This window comes from Strigops habroptila, chromosome W, assembly GCF_004027225.2.
Source record: "Strigops habroptila isolate Jane chromosome W, bStrHab1.2.pri, whole genome shotgun sequence".
Lineage (NCBI taxonomy): Eukaryota > Metazoa > Chordata > Aves > Psittaciformes > Psittacidae > Strigops > Strigops habroptila.
In genome coordinates, this window is record NC_044301.2 from 34,371,422 (window position 1) to 34,394,761 (window position 23,340).

At 42.8% G+C, this 23,340-nt stretch overlaps 1 pseudogene; it reads right to left on the minus strand.

Moving 5' to 3' along the window:
• LOC115619015 overlaps positions 1-23,340 on the minus strand; it is a 92,766-nt pseudogene that overhangs the window by 28,880 nt on the left and 40,546 nt on the right.

A 23,340-nucleotide genomic window follows, 5' to 3' on the forward strand; every position in this document is an offset into this window, starting at 1 on the left:
ACACCTCACTTGGAGTATTGTGTACAGTTCTGGTGTCCTCAACATAAGAAGGACATGGAGCTGTAGGAGCAAGTCCAGAGGAGGGCCACGAGGATGATCAGGGGGCTGGAGCACCTCCCGTATGAAGACAGGCTGAGAGAGTTGGGGCTGTTCAGCCTGGAGAAGAGAAGGCTGTGTGGAGACCTCATAGCAGCCTTCCAGTATCTGAAGGGAGCCTATAAGGATGCTGGGGAGGGACTCTTCGTTAGGGACTGTAGTGGTAGGACAAGAGGCAGTGGCTTCAAACTTAGACAGGGGAAGTTTAGATTAGATATAAGGAAGAAGTTCTTCACAGTGAGGGTGGTGAAGCACTGGAATGGGTTGCCCAAGGAAGTTGTGAATGCTCCATCCCTGGCGGTGTTCAAGGCCAGGTTGGACAGAGCCTTGGGCGACATGATTTAGTGTGAGGTGTCCCTGCCCATGGCAGGGGGGTTGGAACTAGATGATCTTAAGGTCCTTTCCAACCCTAACTATTCTCTGATTCTATGATTCTATGTGAGAATTAACAGGTTTTCTGCCAACAAGCAGGAAACTGATGAAAAGTGCCTCAAGGACCCCTCCTAAACTCTGCTGCAGAGCTGGTGTCGGTGGGTCTTGTCTTCTCAGATTGGTGTCTTTGGGGGTTTTGATTTTGGGTTTTTTTTTTATCCCCACAGCATTAATTCTAACTATTTTCACCACGGTGCCCACACTGCTACCCTGGTGTACGCGTGGCTCCACCGGCTGCACAGTCAGGTTACTGACTGTGGTAGGACAAGGGGTAATGGCTTCAAACTTAAACAGGGGAAGTTTAGATTAGATATAAGGATATAAGGAAGAATTTCTTTACAGTGTGGGTGGTGAAGCACTGGAATGGGTTGCCCAGGGAGGTTGTGGATGCTCCATCCCTGGCAGTGTTCAAGGCCAGTTTGGACAGAGCCTTGGGCCACATTGTTTAGTGTGAGGTGTCCCTGCCCATGGCAGGGGTGTTGGAACTAGATGATCTTAAGGTCCTTTCCAACCCTAACTATTCTATGATTCTATTCTATTCTATGATTCTATGATCCTTTAAAACCGCTGGAATTATTTTATCACTGCATTAATTTCTCAATAATAGTGCCATTTAAATTGTGTCCAACTTGATTATAAGATCAGGCAGATGCATTTAGACCTTAGGCAGTATAAAAATGCCTTACAAAAAAACCCCCCAAAGAAATCCCATTTTTGCTTTTTGCTACTGAACTTACTTACACTAAAAATATTCTTCACAGTCATTCTTAATGGATACTGATATTTGCATTTGCATTTTTCTTTCAGTGCCAAATCATCTGACAAATTCCTTTAAACCCACCTAAAACCTGACAAATTCTTTTTTCTAAAGAACAAAGAAGCTGTTAAAGCAGGTTTCCTGGGAAACAGACACAATGGCATAAATAGCGCTTCACAGCCTTCCCCTGTGCTGTGCCAGATAAGTTGCAGCATTATTTAAAGTAACATTAAACTCTGGACGTTGTCATTAATTACTGATGAGGTTTCATCTTTTACAGCAAGGGAAGAAGGGTACATCATGACTTAGTGTCACTTTTTAACCAGTGCCCAAACACCAGAAACATAAGGACTGGGGCTTTGTTTTGTGAATCTGGTTCCCTTGTCTCCTGCTGTGGCTTTGCAGCACCAAAGAGCATCCACGTGGCTGCTGCTCTGGAGCATGGTGTGTGATTGACAGGTTAAAACCTGCAGGTAAGGATCCAAATTCAAAAGTGCATGCCTGAAACTAAGAAGTAACTGCTGAGGGGTTTGGATTTTCCTTTCTCCAATTTAATTTTACCCTAGCCATTATGCTTTGAGGTTCACTTATTAACAAGCTGCCACAGCTGAGAACTGCCACACTGAAATTCAATTCTTTAAATGCCCACTACCAACTTGGCACTTCAGCAAAGAAAAACTCAGGAACCCCAAAATTTGTCTTGCTTTTCTTTCCTATGCCAGAAGCCATGGAAGCAAACTTATGTCCTATTTTTTTCCATCTCATACTTGTATTCTGGATTCATCTTTGAATTATTCAACTTTAAAAAAGCACTAGCTCACCAAACTATCTCATGGCTGTGCTAAAAGGAAATTTCCAAAGGAAAACTAAAGCAGTGAGTCAGGGTGGGGAAGGCCATTTCCACTCTTCATCCTGAACTGCAGAAACAGAGCACTGCACGAGTGATCATCCTGCAGCTGGTAACTGGCATTTGAAGAGGCTTTTCCTGCAAGCTAAGAGGGGGATTTGGGAAAGGGAGAGGATATCCCTTGGTGGCAAGTCAGAACTTACCAAGATTTCAAGCAAGGAAAAGATTATGAAAAATGTGTTGAAAAGAGCAGCTAGGTGCATACAAGAAGAATCATGTTTCAGGTCAGGTTCTTAAGCTTAACTGGAGCAGCACAAGGAAAAACAGAAGAGTGGGTAATGCACAAAGGACTGCAGAAGTGCAAGTGCGCACACACACGCAAATGGATCTTTCTGCATCTCTACTCTGATACTTCTTAAACAGCTTGGGCTGTTTTTTTCAACCACATTTGCTTCTCCCTGCCCTGAATTCAGGTCTTTCCAAAACACTCTTCAGAACTGTAATATTTATTCTGAATATTATCCATTTGTGAAAGCTGCAGCTATACTGCACTACCACCATGTTTTTAGCTTTTAAATTCTTTTAGCCTAATGATGCTGCTTGTCGAAGGAGTCCTCCTTCATTTGCACTCAGCCAAGTGTTCATCATAGGGAGAACTGGCTACCCTGGATTTGGAGAAGGCTGAGGTTCTCAATGACTTCTTTGCCTCAGTCTTCACATGAGCCGGCTTCAGTGTGCGCTCGCAGCCCAGAAACCAACTGTATCCTGGGCTGCATCAAAAGAAGCGTGACCAGCAGGTCAAAGGAGGTGATCCTGCCCCTCTACTCTGCTCTTGTGAGACCTCACTTGGAGTACTGTGTACAGTTCTGGTGTCCTCAACATAAGAAGGACATGGAGCTGTTGGAGCAAGTCCAGAGGAGGCCACAAGGATGATAAGGGGGCTCGAGCACCTCCCGTATGAAGGCAGGCTGAGAAAGTTGGGGCTGTTCAGCCTGGAGAAGAGGGGGCTGTTCAGCCTGGAGAAGAGAAGGCTGTGTGGAGACCTCATAGCAGCCTTCCAGTATCTGAAGGGGGCCTACAAAGATGTTGGGGAGGGACTCTTCCTTAGGGACTGTAGTGATAGGACAAGGGGTAATGGCTTCAAACTTAAACAGGGGAAGTTCAGGTTAGATATAAGGAAGAAGTACTTTACAGTGAGGGTGGTGAGGCACTGGAACAGGTTGCCCAAGGAAGTTGTGAACGCTCCATCCCTGGCAGTGTTTAAGGCCAGGTTGGACGGAGTCTTGGGTGACATGGTTTAGTGTGTGGTGTCCCTTCCCATGGCAGGAGGGTTGGAACTAGATGATCCTAAGGCCCTTTCCAACCCTTACTGTTCTATGATTCTATGATCACTTGCACACCAAACCCCATGCTATAAAGATACATTATTCATCACCCTCGTATGCATATGCACATTCCTCAGCAGAAGTCTGGGCAGACATTTTGTCAGCATTACAAATGGCTTGGCCAGTAGATGCGGTGATTAAACTGAGCTGGAGAAACCCCATCAAAATACACCACAGTGCAGCAGGGGAGTGGAAAGCATCTTGCAGTCCTTGGGATTTAAGGGATATGAAGACATGATACAGAGGGACAGAACAGAAACTGAGAGACAGTGTCTCTCTGTCACTGCAGGAGCGTGATGCTTGACAGCAGGAATGGAAGAAAGAAAAACCTGGAATAAAAGGACAAAAGAAAAACCTGGAATAAAAGGAGAAAAGAAACGCCTAGTGGAACAAGACTCAGAACACACCCCTTGAGAGCACAGGTTTTTGATACCTTGAAAACAAAACTCAGGCTTTCCTCCCTTTACCTGTAAGAAGCATCTTTTTATTAGCTTTGGTTTTCCCTTACAGGGAGAAGGCCAGGCTGGAGGACAATGGGGACCAGAAAACTCTAATGGCAAGTCCTGTGCTAGGTTCTTTGAACTATGAGCTTTGCCTGTTAATTGGTCTTATTTCTATGAATAATGTGTTGGTATTTCACTCTGCCCAAATTAGCTTGCCCAAAGCTTGAGAATTGGCTCGCAGACAGACTGGCCCCCTGCTGCGTTTGGATCTGTGCCTTTTCAGTTGATTCTCCATCTCCAGAAGATATCAATTAAACCTCTAGTATATTCTACAGACTGTGTCTGTTTGTGTCACACAAAAAAAAAACTTACTTGACTGGAACAGGGCTTTAGAAGAACAACCTGCTGTGGGGAGTTTAGATAACATGTTTTTAACACAGTAGATGCACTTCAAACCTCTCAGACCTCGAGACCTTTGACTTCTTGAGGCTAAGACTAGAATATATCAAGGATTTTAAATGCTCTTGAAATGACATACTGATACTATGAGTGCTTTGAAATGGAGAGTGGAGTATTACTGACTGATAGCGTATACTGAATCTTTAAACTCATTCATGAAAAGCATTACAGGTTTTTTTTCCCCCTCCTCCCTCCCTCCAATTTCATGTTTGCCATTTTGAGTGCCAAGGACTGGGGGTAGTGTCCATTTGACACTGAAACATCAGAAAAGGGGGTTTACCTTTTAAAGGTTATTAAATTGCTTCTCCTATCAGTTAATATCTACACTTCGAAAGGAAAACCCCGCACCAGTAACTCACACACAAATCAAAGATGTTAGAAGCTATCAGAATAGCTGCCAAGTCTTCAGACTCACATCCTAAAATAATGGGATAGCTGTTCCTAGTTTTAATGAATTCAGCCTGCATTCTTTAGTATTTCTAATATTGGAAAGCTGGACAACCTTCTGAGAAGTCACAGAAAAGTATCAGTAAAGTACTTTCTGGGGAAGACAGCTTCTATAAAAAGATGTATGCTAACTGGGATTAACCTATATTTAAAAGAACAGTAATCAGAAAGGGACATTTCATTAACAACTTTAATTATTTCCAAATCCCTATACAAGTCATACACCAAGGGCTTTTTTTATTTTAATATACTTTGCAGCTCTGTAAGTCATTCCAATGAACAAAGGTGGGGAACATTGTTATAAAAAACTGGGCCTGTTTCCTGGCCTGAAAGCACAGCAACTTGCATTCCCCTACCCTCTATCGCCTCTCCTCTCAAGGTTACAGTTTTCATGAAGGATTGTGCAGGGGGCTCTGATGTAACTTCATGCTCCAGGGGTCTCAGCTCATGTCCGATGCCTCTAGCTCAGAGAGGTAGAGTTCCCACAACTCTGCACGGAACTGTGCTTTACTCCACTCATGTAACTGGACCATTTTCTTTGAGAATAAACTATAAAGTTTCAAGTTGCAACAGAAGATAAGGAATGCTTGAAGTTGCTAGTGAATACCTTTTCATGTTAAACACAGGGTCAGTCTTGCCCAAAGGATTTGGTCACTGCTGGATTAACCTTGAATTGCTGAACACTAAAATTTTGTGCTGCCAAAGCCTCTAATCTGCACTGCATGAGAAAACAAGGTGAAAAGGAAAGCATACACCTTTTTTTCTTTTTTTGAATATTCATTTGGTTTTGCCTCCTAAGGAAAGCCATAAATCCTGGCTAGCACAGAGTGATAAGGGAAAGAGACACTCTAAGACCTATGTTGCACCTCAGAAACTGTGTGGTCTCATTAGCGTTTCAGAGGTTTCCTGAAGGTGAAGTTCACCCCAACATGTTTTCTGCCCCCTGGGTATATTGACCTAATATGTGTTCCTAAGTTTCCAGCTTGCACAGATGTTGCCTAAAACAGAGCTTCAGCAATAGGAGCTCCACCGCCTGTAATCATCGGTCAATAAAAACAATCATAGACAATGCATTCTGCTAGTCACAGCTGTTCTCGAATTAAATAGAGATTTGATATTTCTCATTTTCACACAGTTGTAGCTACAGAATAATCCAGAGGTGGTTTCAGCAGTGCTGGAGTGCCAGCTGTGTACATGCTGTGCATGACAGTGTTTAGAAAGATGGGGTTACCTCATTTTCCTGGGTGAAATTGAGAGCATCTTCCCCTGATGCAAGCAGAGTATGAAGAATCCTTTGTTTTACCTCTTCCCATTCAACCAGCATTGATTGTCGGTGATACTCCTCAGCCATAGCAAAAGTCTGTTGGTGAAGAACAAGAGCTAAGGAACATCCAGAAACACCAAACAGCCCAGCTCTGCTATTAATAGACCAGCTCAAAAAGGAAACAGAAAATAGTAATTAGATAAATCTGCTAGGTCAGCCCTCAAGCTAATGATGTGCTACATATTATTTTAAGAGGCTTCCTGTTCAGGTACGAGGGGATTCAGAAAGTGTGTGTGGGGCGTGTGTGTGGAATTAAGACAACTCTCACATTTTCCCAGCTGGTAAAACAGGGAATCTGTGTCTCTTCCATGGTACTGCAGTACACACAAAACTTGAGAAGTTACATCTCTGTTAAGAATGCAGTAAGAGATGTGTGTTTATTGCCCATATTTCATTTTCAGGTTTTTACCAGTATGTTCTTCTTTTAAATGGGAAATAGGATAAAATAAAAATAAAAGTATTAAAGAATTAACCAGTGCCAAAGAATCAGAAAGTCTCTTTCATCAGAAACATAACTAAGGAAAACACATAGGAAAATCAAAAACATCCTTTCACTTTTAAAATGGCTGATGTACTACATTGTCTTCAGATCCAATTGAGGAATTTGTGGAAGGAAACAGCTTTTCCCCTCAATATGCCATATTCTTGCAATAGCATTGGGATAGAGACAATGCTTCACTACCTTTCCTGTCATTGGTGGGGTGATGCTAACTAGCAGCCTTGAGTAATCCAGGACAGGAAATAAAGAATATTTCTGCTAATTCTAAATAGAGAATAAGCTATATTGGATCTTCTACTTTTTTCCCTTTATGACCTCCTCTGTCTTTCACATCTTTGTGCTGCAGTGTACATAACTAAATGTCTTGGTTGGCCAAACAAGTTTTTCACCTCATTACAGCCCACTGTTAGGATATTGTCAATCAAGGGGCAAAACATTCCCCAGGATAAACAAATTGATAAGAGGCAGCAACATTGAATTATAGTGCATGCATGCAACTAGGGCATGAGATTTGTGTTTCTTTGTTGTATTATATAAATTCACTTTATACTTTCATGGTAGAATATAGGTCTTACCCTTACCTTCACTATAATAATTTCAACAGGGTTTTAAGTATGCTTCGATAATTACAGTATAATTATATGTAATTAAAATCATTTAATAATGCTTAAGTACTATTTCTTATCATTTGAAAGAAACATGGGCACAGCTCTAAACCTGATGCCCAAGTGTACATGGCGGGAAACAATCGTAACATGAGCACTAGGAAGCATGCAATGACATTTCCAAGCAGCAGCTTTAAGACAAACAACAGGAAGCGTATTTCCATACTGCATAATGCAATTGTGGAAATCATTGCCTCAGAACATGACAGATACCAAAAGCATAAATAGATTCAGAAACAGGATCAGATAGATTGAACATCAGAAAACAACTTCTAGCTCAGAAAATCTTTGAAATCTATTTGCTTGGAGGTGAAGAGACAGGAGATGAATAGGGGAAGGTTAACTGCCTTTTTTGCTTACAGACTAAGTACTGGTCCCTTTCAAGAGAAGAAAACTGAACTCAGCAAGCCTTAACTTAAGTGACAACTCTTACTTTCTTATTGTAGCTTTTTTCTTTGTACTGCTTAAAAACCCCTTTTTTTTATTCTTACATGAGAGATTTTCTTTGGACAACGTGATGCAGTATGGTGTTCTGGCTCTTCCACAGACATGAGAATTAAATTGTGCAGCACTTTTGCTGCAAAGGCCTAAATGTGGTTGTATGTACTTCAACAACTCCTGTAACCTGGAGAAACAGCTACAATAAACACACTGAGTGTCATTGCTGTATGGAAAGTCAGTGTACAAGGCACTTCTCAGAGCAAAATAAGGAAATAAAGCCCAGGTCCTAGGCATTATCACCTCTACAAAAGGCAGCAACCATGAGGAGAGGGTTGGAGCGAGGGTGCTGTGCCTTATGAACAATGGATTCTCCATTTGGACTCCTGACCATACTAAACACTGCAGTTGAAATACAACTGACAAGTATTTCTTTTGGAAATTCTGAGCAAGTATTTCCTAATTATTTTTTTTATAGTCTCAGTACCTCTTAAATTCCACTAGTTTATTAAATGTCTAATTTATTAATTCCTTACACCCCCCCCCTTTTTTAAAGGAAAAAGTGCTGCTTGCCTCCAACTTACGCTCTTCCTTGACTCCTCAATGGCTGACAGCAATGCATTATCTTTTTCATTCTTCAGGAATCCCTGCAGAAAAGGAGAAATGGAGCTTCAGTCAAACAAAATCAGCCTTGCACTAACATCAGATACATGCTGTAGTACTCAGCTCTGCCAACTCTGAGCAGTGCTCAGAGCTCTCTCCCCAATCCACTCCTGAGAAGTTTAAAGGTCATTTTACTTCACCAGATGTACAGTAAGATGCCCATACAGAGCAATGTGAAAATGAAAATGCATTAACCCCCTGGTTTAATACACATTAAATTCTAGTGAAATGTCCTGCTTCTATTCTCTTTTATCTCTGTGTCCCAGCAACTGCTTCCTCTTGCTCTCCATTTGAGGGAGCTAGGATGAAAGCTGGTAGGAGCAATAAGCCAAGATAAGATTGTTGGACTTGAGTATGTTAACAAAAAAATAAAATGTGTTTTCACTTGGCAGCTTCAGGCAGAAGTGGAGCTCTTGGCGGCCTGATAGGAACTGTGAAAAAAAGAGCCTTAAAAATAGTCAGTTGGGGAAGGATGGAAATAACTAAACAATTGGAAAGCATACAGGAAATGTTTACTGCACAGCCTCTCTCCATGCATACAGCTGGAGTGGGTAAAAAATAATACATAAGAATTTTAGTTTTAATTTTCAGTGTATCGGTAAATCTCAAAGAGGTCTGGTGTACATGAACAGATGGATTCAGATGAGCTGTTAGCTCCTTATCCCAAAGGTTACTTTCATGACCCATACTAGGACATATACCATACTTTGAATTTTAAACAAATAGAGTGCAGTAACATGCACAGACAACGACAGGAAATGTTTATTACACCTTAACTTGAATATCTTCTTTTTGCATTTCACTGTTATATCACCAATTATATCACCAACCACCAAGTTGATTTGCACTCTCAGACCTCAACTTATTCATTATTCAGATCATAAAAAAGGAAAAGAAGCCTTTGTCTCCTCTGAAGTCATCAACTAGAACATTATCAACTCCATTAAGTGCTAATACCTTAAGAGTCTATATGCTCAACTCCACAGCTCCAAACTTCAGAGCCTCCAAGAAACACAGGCAGTGGAAATCCAATGTACCATGCCTTATGCTTTTATGAGGATCCATAATTGCAGCAGTGTCCAACCAAACTTATCGGGAATCAGGAGGCATTTGTGCCCTTCGTTCCCCACATCTTCCTGCAAATAAATGCTTCCTGCCCCAACAATCTGATGATATAGGTCTTGATCCATACAACCTGGGTAGATCTCGGGATCTCCAGAGGAGCATGGATCCTGTGGCAGGACAGAAACCTGCTGTCATAGGGGTTTGGACCTTGGGGAAAATGTGTTGACTGTAGGTGTTAGAAACAGTCCTGCAGCGGTACTTTGTGCAACTGTGGGAATCACAGATTGCTACTTTTAGCTCTGGGAGGTGAGGAGGGTTTGAAATCTCCCCACATGGAAGAAATCTGGCAGGAAACCACCACATAGGTGTGCTGTCTGCCTTTCTGCTCCCCAGCACCAGCGTGCAAAATAAAGGGTGCTGCACACTTTCCTTCTGATATATGTAGAATAAGCATTTGGGGTACAGGACAGTCTGTGACTCCACCTTGAGCTGGAAATAGGGACATGACCCCTTTCTGTATATCAGATAGAGAACCAACTGCTGTCCTCCAAGACAGACGTGTGACACAGTCCCCCCAGAAACAGCCCTTGAATTACATACGGGAGAGAGCAGCCACTTCTACACAGCCTATTCTTCATCTCATTGTCCGTCACATCCTGCTTTATTTTTAGACAATGCCCACAGAGAAAGTGCAGTTACAATCTGAAAAAAGGAAGTGAAATCCAGGTCCTTGAGCATGTCTGGGGACCATCTATTACAGCAGCTGTCACCAAGGCAAGGACTGCTGCAGTCACCTGATCTTGGCTCCATCCTGGATGGAGATGTGGCTTTGTAAGGTTTGTCTATGTCTGCATGGGTGGAAGGACTTTGGGAGGGCAATAAGTATTTATTTCCCTACTTCCAACCTAAATTGGAGAAAAATTGTCTGGAATTATAACAATTCTAGACCTTCAAAGCACACACCAACATATGAGCAGAAGACACAGCCTCACTTCTGATGGTAGGGATCTGATGCTGCAGAGAATACCGTGTTTGCCATATCTTAACAAACAACACTGCTAATTTTACAGGCAAGAAAAGCCCACCATCTCCAAGACGAAGATCTACAGCTTTCTGGATGTGATGGAAGGTGCTGAGCACACTGTCAGCACTGGGTTCCTGAGAGCCCTGAGAGATACAGGTCCTACTTTACTGCCTACGGTCCTTCCCTCTCTCCTTGGAGGGACTTGTGCCCTGTGCTGAGCACGTACCTGCCTAGAAAGGTACACAGCTATGATGGTAATCAGCAGAGTAAATTAAGATGTGCTTGAACTTCCCTTGAAGTCAGTAAATCCAGGCTGAGTATCTTTCTCAATGAGAGAGTTCACCAGGTCTGTTTAAGGGATTACATTACATTGAATGCCAATTAGGGGATGACAACTGTCTTTTTCAATCTCAAAACCTACTCCTTTAGGAAATTAAAATCCTTACACATTCCAAATAATATCTGTAATGCCTCACTGAGGAGAGGTACATTTTAAAAAGGTTACCCTATGCCTTGTGCTAAACATTATGACTGTAGCATGACAACTGCTGCTTCAGTTAATTACAGGCCACTTGTCAAACCTCAGAAGAGGGAGTTTCAGTAGCTGATGCTGGGGCTCCTGCTACTGCTCACAAGACTGCTTCTGCTTCGATAGGCCAAGAGCTCCTGGGGTTGTCACTCTAGGCTTTGGTGGCCCAAATTTCACATGTCGAGGAAGTGAGGAGTGTCCGGCTGCTGTAACACTATTTCTTCCCTGGGTTTATTGCATTGCCACCTAGTGGTGCACTATGCTTTGGTCACTGGACATTTAGATTTCACAGATGTATATAAATGCACACAAATGTCCATCTGCCATAAGAAAAAGCAGAGCTCTCTGGAACAAGGGTGGGCAGAAAGATGGGAGAGATATGCTTTATGCTAGAGAATTTTGCTTCTCAAAAATCTCAGGCCACATAACAGCTTTAAGGGTTCAGTATCTCTTAAGTCTGGGCCTTGAACAGCAGCACTGGTTGTGCTCACCGAGTTACATCTGCCCTAAAAGCTTTCTGCAGTCCCAGAGGCAAGGTTTGACTTTGCCACAAATGCTTGCAGGCTGTAACAAGGATACAGAGGCACAGCATTCAGCATGCATGGGGAGTATACAACCCACAGCGCAGGAGCTGCCCTCTCAGGGGAGATGCTACTGATTGTACAAGGAGCAACAAGACAGCGCTTCATATTCCATACCCAAAGTGGCATTTAATTTTCCTCTCTCTTACTGTGGGACTCTCACACATTCTTCCTGTGTCGAGTTTGGAGGGGAAGCAGCACAACCCTTCTCCATCACAGGTTCTCCGCAACACTCACTGCTAAATGTTTTCCACACACAGTTTGTACAATATCTGATGAGATGGTGTTTGCAAAACAGGGACACAGGCATAGAAATACACCCACTCTCGCACCTTCAGGTTCCCATTTTCCAGCTAGTCCAACTTATTCTTAGATGTCTACTACCTCTCAGCATCTTTCCCCAGTGCATTCCAGTTCCTCTTGAATCTCTTACCCCTTGGATTCCATTCGGATCTCCTCACATTCTCCCTCTCTGTTGAAATCCAGCCCCACTGTGCCTCACTCAAGGATGGTTTGTAAGCATGGCCCTACCAGTGGAGGGGCAGGACCCCCAGGAGGCCATGCCACTTCCCAGTTCACACTGTGCTCCACTGTCATTTCTCATCTCGGGCAACTACTGCCTGATGCAGGCTGATGTGACAGGAACTGGCACCTGCCTTGCTCCAGACTGAATTCCAGCAAGGAGGTGTTCCAGTAACTAATTCATTATCGGTATGAAAGGGCATGTGTGCACTGATGGTCTCCTTTTGATGGGAGATGGAAAGTTTCTTCCATTTACTGCAGTAAATGAGGTTAGTAAACTCTCTGCTGGCTGATAGAAGTCTCTTAATTACTTCTGTCAGCCAGGCCATACTTTTAATACTTGATCTTAGTATTCAAGCTGTCATAGAGAAGGCAAATGTTGCCAAGTAGTATACCGAGGCCTTGGATGTTGACAGCAATGGTTACTTTTTCATTGGCAGGGGAAGAAAGGAGAAAATGAAATGAACAATTCGGGGCCTTTTCAAGTCAATTGCTCTTTGATTAAAATATTTCTAAGAAGTGATGGATTTCCAGTAGATCCAGTGAATGCTGCAAAGGACCAGTAGGGATGATGACTATATGGTTAACAAAAAAATCACTCTTCGGCAATGGTTTGGGACCAGTGTTCCAAATGAAGCACCTGATCTTATGATCTCTACTAGGAATTTTAAGAAACTAATTGCTAAATACAATCCTACTGCAGAGGTGCACAAGTCTGAGCACATTCCCAGGGTGCTGCGCCCCAGCACAGCTCTCCTGGCCATGTTCTCTTGGGAGAAAATGAAGCAAAACTTGGAACCCACTGCCACAATAACAGACCTTACTATATTTTAATCCAAATTATTGTTTATACTGACACAAGTATCAAAACTTGCTGGCTGGCTTTGATCAGATGGGCCCACAAGCAATGGTGTGGCCAACTAATGTATTCCTGAGGATGGGGACATGCCAGTGCAGCACAGGCAGTATTTGTCTCTATCCGCACTCTTCTTCTGCATGCATCACACCAGCATCTCTAGGAAGCTTCTATAGGTCTCCTAAGATTTGTTTTATAGAAAGCATCAGCTTTTGCTAAAACGACACAGATAAGCAGCTTCATGACATACCTTGGCCTGTGCAATACAGTGTCCTTCAAAGCAGCAAGGAAGCTGCCCAAAGACCAGTGACCAAATGCAATGAGCTAAGGGCATTTGTGAAATTGGCTTTCTCCTTGGAGGACTTCAGATGGCAAAATTGCTATGGGGCCAAAGCAGACTGAGGGCCCAGATCCTCAGAGAAGAAGAGAACCTAAGAAAGGTTGATTTACCAACCAGCATCACTTCAAAGCTGCATGAGAGACAAGGAATGAGTTGTTGTACACGGATGCAAAGGTCCACTGAAAAGGAAGGTCTGACAAGGCTCATCCCAGTGTTTAAGGATTTAGCAATACAAGATTTTCCTAGCCTAAGACAGCAGAGCTTGTCCAACTACAATACTCAAGTTCCTTACCACCATGTTTAGAATGGGAAATCCTACATTTTTCTAAAAAAAAAAATAAAAAAATAAAAAAAATTCACTGTTGACTAAACAGGAGAAAAATCAGGAAAACACAGAAGGGTTTATAGTTTGCTAAGACCCAAGAGCCTGTTGTCGCATCAGAGGCTTTGAAAGCAACAGCCATGTTGAAGCTTTCTAGAGGGAAAACCATGCAGACTAATAGCTGTAACACAAAACTGTACTAATACAGCCAAACACTGGGCTTGGGGAAGATCCGCTGCTCTACTACCTGCCTTCACAGGGGTCTTGAACCACCTTCCCCCCACGCACCGTGACTGTGCTCCACGCTTGTAGGCAATCATAGAATGGTTTGGGTTGGAAGGGACCTTAAAGCTCATCCAGTTCCAATCCCCTGCCACAGGCAGGGACACCTTCCACTAGACCAGGTTGCTCCAAGCTCTGTCCAACCTGCCTTGAACACTGCCAGGGATGGAGCATTCACAACTACCCAATACCTTCTGCGTGTGGTCTCCTTTCATGATGGACCTCACTCTGGCAGCAGCAAGAACAGATGCCCACTGTGCTAGAGCACAACTCCATGCAATGCATGCAACTCCCCGTGCACACCCTGCAGAAGGGGCACCACCATTTACCCACCAGCTGCCTTCCACAGGTTGTGTGCATTGTGGAAGATGCACAACAGCAACCTTCGCTGGAGACAGATCCTGGGTCAGGGGCAGGGCTTCCCTGCCCCATCAGCAGGCCACTGATGTAAGGCTCGGTTTGAGTACAGCCTTTAATCTGTGTTGCAGAGCAAGCTGTAGGCAAATATTGACTAAAAGTGCTCTCTGCAGGTTTCCAAATACATGGCTATGTTTTTCCTGAAGATTTTTAAATGCAGAGGGATACCCTTGGTGTGGGGCTTTGCTCAGCCCTATGATGAGTGGCTACAGTCTCTCCCCTGCACTATAAATATCCTTGTATTAGCATCCTGTTTAAGAAATACAACCCTACAAAAATCATACACGCATCAAGAGATTCACAATCAAAGCAAAACTCAGGGCTTTGGCTCTTTTATGGAGTTCAGTTTAAATAAATTGAGGTGATGCCGATAGGTTTGAGATCCATAATGCAGTCCTGTATTAAGAGTATTTATAACATGCAAACAAAGATAACTTCTGATCATCCACTGGAATAAGCTCTTACATTTGCCTCTCTGTTATCATGCTTTTTAAGGGAATACTGAGGAAAATCTACATATTTAAATGATTTTAAAACATTCATTGTCATAACTAAGCCTGTAACACCTCTTGCTGAACACATCCTCGCATCAGGCAGGACAAACCTCGAATCAAGCCGTCAAAACTAATTTCACTGATGACGCCATTTTCTCATTTCTTCTGCTGCCATTTTAGCACTGTGGTTCTTCCACATTTTCCCAGAGGTAGCTACGTGCTCTTCCTCTTCTAAGAGGAAATCATGCTCAAATAATGCAGCCACAAATACAACCTCTACATGGAATTCCTGTCTGTGTCATGTCCTTGCATGGTGGGGATGGAGCACACCGTTGTCATTGTGGACCACACCTCGATTTACCGTACCGAAAGCTGGTGAGGAGTCTCCTGAGATGGTGCAAGCTGAGAAACCAGCCACTGGAAATCTGTCAGCACCACACAAAAAATTGATAAAGCTGAGGAATGAGGAGTGTCCAGCCCTGTTATGGAAGAATAGGCTTCTCTCCGGATAGCACAGAAAACACTAGCTAACAAGGGAGTAGTTTGAAAAGAAAAGACATAAAGGAAGCATAGTGACACTCTTGCAGTGTCGCTGGGCTAATTGTACATTAGCATCAACATATAAGCAGCTACAATAACCCACTTGGTCACAGAAAATTAATTTCTCAGGATCGCATCTGAAAGCCAAACTGCCGTCCCTATCAGTTGAAGTATTTCCCAGCCTGAAGCAGCACATTTCTGATAGAACACTAGCAAGAAGGACAAATTATTAAACAAACCTGCTAGTCACTAACTCCCAGCCTCCTCTAACCTACTTCTGCACATTTTAGTGCAATCCTTCTGTCGTCTCCCACACCCCTGTAAGTGCTTTATCCTTCTGTCTGTCTCAGAGCACATAACCTTGCTGTTTGCGAGAAACAGGGATGTTCTCAGGCTTTTTTGTGAAGCAGGAAAACATCGCTATTTACACATCTCTTCCTTCACGATTTCAGGTGCATAAAAACAGTGAAATGCCTTCAAATTAGTCTTAAACTGTATGCAAAAATATAGTAATGAAAAAAATCAGTTGTCTTTACCTTCTCTGGATGCAAGTAGCGAGCCTGGCAGCGCTGAGCCTCACACTCTCCCTGTACTCAGGCTGACTCAAGCAGAAGGATTTCAGCTGCTGTGCCCCCATCCCACAGCTGAATACCCATGGTACCACCTTCCTGAATGTTCCTTGGGAGCAGTAGTTATCTTTCTGCTTTGGTTAAAAAAGAAAAAAAAAAAAGCCAAGCAACAACCTTCCAGCCTCCAACTGTATTTCAGACACAAAGCGATGCATGCAGCAGACACTCACTGCCTTGAAGGGACAACACCTGGTTCAGAGACACCAAAATCCTGTCAGCTCTGTAAATGTGATAACCAAGTTAAACCAGGATGCAAACCCTAAACCCCAGCAGAGATGGCTTTCCTTAGAGCCACACCTCCACAATGGGGTTTTCCCTAACATTCCTATTGCAATCTGAAGTCTCCCAGAAAAACCCACATAGGGAAAGAAAACCTTTCCAAAGTTAAATCTACTTTATCTCACTGATAGTGGCTGGCTAACACTACAAAGAAAGAGACAAGATTAGATGCATTGTAGTGTGAAAGGTATAAGATTCTTTCTTTTTTTAAAAGAAAATAAAATTTTAAGAAAATTGTGTAAGAAAACGAGCAAATTTGAAGTTCTGTCCTTTTAAATAACATGGGATGATTTAGCAAAATCATCCACCTGAGTTAGAAAAATAAGCCCACATTAGCTAGCCCATACTTCCTAAATATTTGGACATAAATCATAGCTACTTTATTCACCTAACAGGTATTTTCAGCATGGCAGGGTGTCCCTTGGAATAAATATCAATATTTTACTGACAGTGAAAACAAGCAATTTGGAGTTCATACATGTCATGACATCTTTAAATCCTCGATTTAAACATGCCGTGGTCTTCAGAAATTACGTTTCCTTACTACATTACTGATACATTTCACAAAGTTAATTATTTAAATTACCTATGAATTATTAATTACAGATGATTAAAATAAAAACAAAATTCTGGAATATGCCTGTTATAATGATACAATTTGTATTTTTAAATGTTAGACATTATAAAGCTCGGAGAGAAAGGTGTGCATTAAAATTCTCTGCTGCGACAAATAATATGTTATAATAAGCACTTTCCTCTTTTTCAGCTTATTTCTCCTATTGTGTAATAAACCTGAGGTTTAAACTTTCCAGACTTGGGGCACGAGCCCAGTGTGCTGAGGATACACCGGAGACAAAAGGTTTCTATTTTTCTCCTCCAGCTGTACTCCACCCTTGCTAAGGAACTCTCTAGCAGTGCATGCCTTTATTTGCGCGTTGCATTAAGAAGACACACAAGCTTTCGAACTTTAATGTACATGAAATGCCAGCAGATATCACAGAAAAACCCTGCTAGAAGAGACCTACAGCTAATTATTAATTATGGTGGCTCAGTCCTTTTTCCATACATTAATTTACAGAGCTTAGTTGAACTCTGTCTCCCACCCACTTCAGACAAAGGAAAATAATTTGCCACACTGTACCAACTGCAGGGGTAATTGAGCCATCTCCCATACGGGGTCAGTGAAGATGCCTTCCTCCATCTTTTTACACATGCGAACCACACATTTCATTGTCTTTTACTTGATTTCTGGCTGAGCTGCTTTTGTGGCAAGACACCACCCCCCCCACCCCCCCCCTTTGCACAGGTAATCTTGTTTAAAAGAGGCAACTTTCTGGCCATGCTATGCCACTGTTCCCCTGCCTCCCCTTCTAAGCATTTGGCAGTTGACAATAGGAGGAGTGCAGAAGGTGGCATATAGGCACCTCAATATTTGGGAGGAAGCCACGAAGGAGGGAGGCAAGTCATTCTCTGCTTCAAGAGTCCAGGCGCTGTCCTGGCACAGCACGTTTCATTAACCTATTTTTCTCCATATAGAGGAACAAAATTGAAAGGAAAGGAGGAAAAGCAGCCCACCCTATACCCCTGTCCCCATATCAAAGGCAGGCAGAGCCCCCAGTTTGCATGCTTGAGAGCTGACAGTATTAAATCAGCTGCCACCCACCCAGCTCGTCACAGCCACCACATTTATATAAATGTTAATTCCCTGACTGCTTCCCTTTAGTATGATTTTACTGGCTTAACCCCTTTCATAACGTATCCTATTCACTTGAAAGAGAGGTGGGGTCTAGGCTGCAAGCTCCAGTTGACTAAGCAAATACACTTCACCACCCCATTTAAAGAAACTAGCCAAAAAAAGCAAATATCCAAGTGTCTCCATTTACTTTGGGAAAGTAGAAGTATTTTCTATCTTATTTTCATTTTCATCCCCCATCTGAAATCCTTACTTCAAAATAAAATTAGAGAAAGTTTAGCGTGTCTCCTAAATAAATCCTAAGTGCATCTGGAGGAACAGAGGAAACAGAGTGAACCCAGACCTTTGCACCACAATGAAAACTAAGAGAAAAATCATGTCATCGAGTAGCATCTTTTATTTTTTGTTTCAAATACTTCCATAAACATTTCAGAGCCTAGGGAAGAGAACAACAGGAATCAAGGCATTCAGAAAGTTAAGCTCCCGTATTTATGCTTAAAGGAAAAGCAAAGTCAGCAATGTCAAGAGAGTCTGTAAAGAGGCAACCCAACCGAAGCCCGGAGCAGAGCCCGGGCTGCCCCACCCAACGGCTGCTCTAGCCAAGGAGATTAGAAGGTTTAGAAGGTAAAGGCATATACAGTAAGGTTGCTTTTCTGGGAGCAAAGGAGGATTTCTCCACATCTACCCACCTGCTCTCTTGAATTACTCACCTACAAATTGAACTGACCTGTAGCAAGAGCACAAAAAACCGCCAGAGAAGACATCTGAAGGCAAACTCTCTCATAGCAAAGCAAGCTTGTTAGCTTCATTTTATAGATTTTAAAATACATACATTCCTACCTGTAGATCTCAGTACTGAGGAGTTACGAACCTGCTAATGCTGGCTGTAACTGCCACACTTCAGTTCCCTTGGGATTTACGCTTACACAGCTGTATCTTTCTGTATTAACACTCAAGTTTTCTCATCTCTTAAAAATAAATTATAAATCAAACCTGCAAGTCCTGAAATGGCTGAGACAGTCAAGAGTCCAGCAAGACAATAAGAAAGCAGCTGCTTTCCACGGCTGAACACCACTGTCTGTAAAGCATCTATAGATATATTTCTTTTTTCCAGTGGTGCTTTATTCAAATTCTAGGGAAAGCATCAGTCTGAAACCAGTAACTGATGGGAGTAACAGTTTATAGGTTACAGAAGGATATTTTATTGTTAACGGACTGTACCATGTAGGAATTAGGAGGGGGTGAGGCAGCAGGAGGAGAGAGATGCTACTATTCCCCCCCCCCGCCCGATCCACTGCAATTACTCTGATGTGAATTTTTGATGACTTCCAACATACTGCATGGTTAATAATTGTTTCAGCTGTCATGTTTGGTTAATGTGGAAAATGCATTTGCTGCATTGTGATGCAGCACTCCAGCCACAGATTGGAACACCAGTTGTGAAGCTATTCCCTTAACTGAGCTGCATGAATTTGCACATACCATGAGGTGGAAATAAATGGGAGTTTGATTTTTATACAGCAACAGAAAGCGTCTGCCATTTTAGACCTGCGGAGCTGTTGAAACTTGTACAGGCAGATAATTTTACTGCATATTAATTGGTGTCAATGTTCTTTAGAGGGGAGCTTTGATTCTCTATTGTTTTTCTGGGTTTGGTTATTTAGCAGTTAAAATACTTAGACACTATTTACATTAAACATCGCTCCTTTTTGTGGCTTTGAACAGGTTATTTAATTGTACGCATATCTACCTCAATGAAACTGCACTACAGAAATGCAGCCCCGTTATTAACACAGGCTTCCCCCAACTACTTTTTCCTCCATATGATACTTACAAACGTGGTTTTATATATAACCCTGTCTGTCTTACACATAATAGCACAAGGGGTGAAAATATGCTGCTTACATACAAATAAAGAGGATTTTATTTGGAAAGTACTTCACCTACCCTTTAGACAAAACCCCAAAAGTATAAGGTTACGTAAAATACTAACATGTGCCTTCATTGTCACCAACAGAAAAACAATGCTACCAGCAACCGTGTAATTACAAGAGGAGATGTAAAATAGCAGAGATGAAACCATGCTAAGAGCCAGTCACCCGATGATTAAAGTCAGGCCAGTGTATTCCAGCAGTCAGGTGATGGTGTTTGCCATCATTACAGTGCAGAAAGCCAGAGAAAAATCGAGAAACAGACCACCCCTATCTTAAAGAAAAAAATTAGAAGCACTGAAGAAATGAGTGCATTTGCTAATATGCAAACCATACAACCATGAAGAAGCATTTCACAAAAGGCAAGAGTAACGCTATTGGGCGGTTGCTTCCACGGTCCCCAAGTGAACATTTAACCCACCGTGCCAACACAGCTCCTGTCCCTCTGCAAATTGCTGGTGACACTCCCAAATTCAAAGTGGTTTCTTTTTAAATCCCTGGTGCAATAGTCCTGCATATCACAATTCCATAATTCTGCTTACCAACTGAACAGCTTGTATTTGCAAAAACACATACACAAAAATATCCAGACTTGAGATGTCTACATTTAATTTAATGAAACACATAAAGCTATCAGGAGAGCGCTTTACTGTGCATTAACATTGATGGAGCTGCAGAATCACCAACAATGCCACCAATTCATTATTTCCACTTCTGTTTTAATTAAAACAACACTTCAGGGGTATCAGCTGGACACGAATTATCAGTAAAAATGGTGCAGGATATTTTACATAGAGGAAAAAAACTGAGCCTCTGAATTAACATTGTACTCCCTGGTTTGGGAGCAATTCCATTAACAGAGTTGTGTCTGTAGATGGTGCTCTGTGGCTCGGGCTTATCTACCCCAAAGGCACCACTGGGCACCTTGCACAGTTCAGAGCTTCACAGGTGGCAGAGTGGTCTCCCAAATACAGTGTATGTTGGCTCTGAAACTAGCAAACTTGATCCTAAGGGTGATTTTCCTCAAACCACTGCAGGGAGTGAACCCTCCCTCCTTGTGACTGAACAAACACTGTATTAAATACCCGAATCCTTGTACCAGGAGTCTCGTGAGTGGAGAGGACAGGTCCAAACCCACTGATGTTCTTAGAGGAAAGCTGCAGTCAGTTGCATTACAGGGAAAACCACTGATCACGACCAGCTACACCCAAGCAAAGTCCCTTCCTGATCACCTCACATTCTGTTTTCAGTCAGTTTCTCCCCCTACTTAGCTCTAGTTTGCATAAATCACTAGTGGTGCAGAGCCAGAAGCATAGAGGATACACAAAGCTTTTGCTTTCTAGCCAAACCTTAAAACAGGTAAAGGTACCTGGAGAGAAAGTCAGGTCTTTGGGACAGGCTGTAGCCTTGTCAGCTATTTCAGGAGTGTAATGATCCTTTTGGAGCTGCTAACCACAACTTTAAAGATGCTGCTTTTATCAACAGACATTCTCTGTTATTTTCTGGCCATGTAACGTTACTGCAAGAAGCTACTCCCAACTGCAGAACTACACATTATGGATCAGTTTATATATTTAATGTTTTACGTATTGCATTGCCAGCTCAGGATATCGCAAGGAAAGCTTTCTCAGCGTGGCTCAGCACAGAACTGTCTCCCCTTAGCTATAGATTTCTTAAAGCAACAGCTTTGAGGGCTATGAACAGAAACTACTCACCCCAAATGGCTGTTAGTGTAAACAACCCTGAGTGGTAACCCAGATGTCAGAACTGCTGTCTGGTTCACTGGTAATCAATTTAGTGGAGTGTTCAGTCAGCTCACACATCAATCACTTCTGTGCTCAAATGTGACTGTGGGAGAAGAAGGAAAAAAACTATTATTCAGGGCTGCTGGGCCACAGCTAGGGAAAACTGTGAAAGTTCTTCTGAGTAGAAAGCATCATATTCCTCAGAGAATGATGATGCAAAGATCATGCAGAAGATGCTGGAATATGAACATCTTCCTCTGTGTCAGGATTGTTCCCTCCCTGGGTGTCCACAATGATCTCCTTCCCTCTTAGGTAGGGGTGCATCTCCAGAGTGGAGGAGATTCCTTCACCATAACTACAAAAAACAAAGATGCTATCATCCATCCCTACTTTAAATTCAAGAAAACCCCATAGAACATGCTGGTCTACAATCACCGTAATCTCCCTTTCTTTCCCAGTCTTGCACTGGGCAAGGGTAAGGGGAAAAACAACAGCCTCCCTGGATCTGCTCCTGTATTAGCTCCTTTTTGAAGTCCTACAGCTGCAACAACTGCTATCAACAGTAAGCATTAGCCAAGCAAAAGTGAAAGACATCGCTGGCAGCAAGTTAAAACAGCGATAGGTAGCTCTTTCCCAAAACCCTTTTCTTCTCTGCTTAATCCAATGCTGTAGCAGCAGCAAATACTGCACTGTCATACTGGGTCTGGAGAGTGCCTTAAAGCTTTAGCTCCCTTCCTCTGCAAGGCAGGCAGAGTGATGATCCAGCATTAATGACACACTAGGGCTCTTCAGAAGGAGGGCTGTCAGACCCAGCATGCTGCCTCTGGTTTCAGCTCTGCACACTCATCCTCTCCCTTCAGAGGGATGCTGAAAGGGGAGCCAAGGGGTTCAGGAGTCCAATTCAAGCAGGTTGTGGTGGAGAGGAAGAAAATTCAGGCTAATGCTTTCACATTGATACAGTTAAATTCACATACAAACAATGCAGAGCAGAGTCGGGTGGGCTGAGTGTGGTGTTATGCTACTGGCCTATCTGTCAGGGAATTTGGGCTTTGTGGCAAAGGGCTAACTTTCATAGACTAAGAGAACATGAGTTGTCCAGAGTCAAAGCAAAAAAAACCCCAAAACTAGAACTGGGAAGTGACCAGATCCAGTAACATCCAGTACCATCATCACAGGAAGCTGTCCTCTTGCAGGGGAAAAAACACCAGCTTGCTCAGACTGGGAGGGAGTTGCTGGCTTATTACAGAGCTCAAAGGAGACCCGAGTTTCGACACAGCTTTCAAGGGCTGGATCTGCACCAAGCAAGAGGCAGGATGCAAAGGCTGCACAGAGTGGGAAGCACCCCTGACAGCACTGCTTTTTGTGACCAGGTGGAGAGAGGAACACAAATCCTGTAAAATGAGACAAGCACTGGTCCAAGCAGGGGAGAAGGGGGAAGTGCAGCCAAGCAGAGGGGATTAGCACCAACACTGGCAGTGCTATTCCTGTCATCCATGCCCCACACCCCAATTAAGGGTATCATTTGTCAAGATGAATGGGGAACTAGCACTCCATTTGGCAATTTGACAGTGTCACTGAACTACCTCACATCCATATTTATCCAAGAGGAGAGAGCAGGAACCAGCTTTAATTAGAG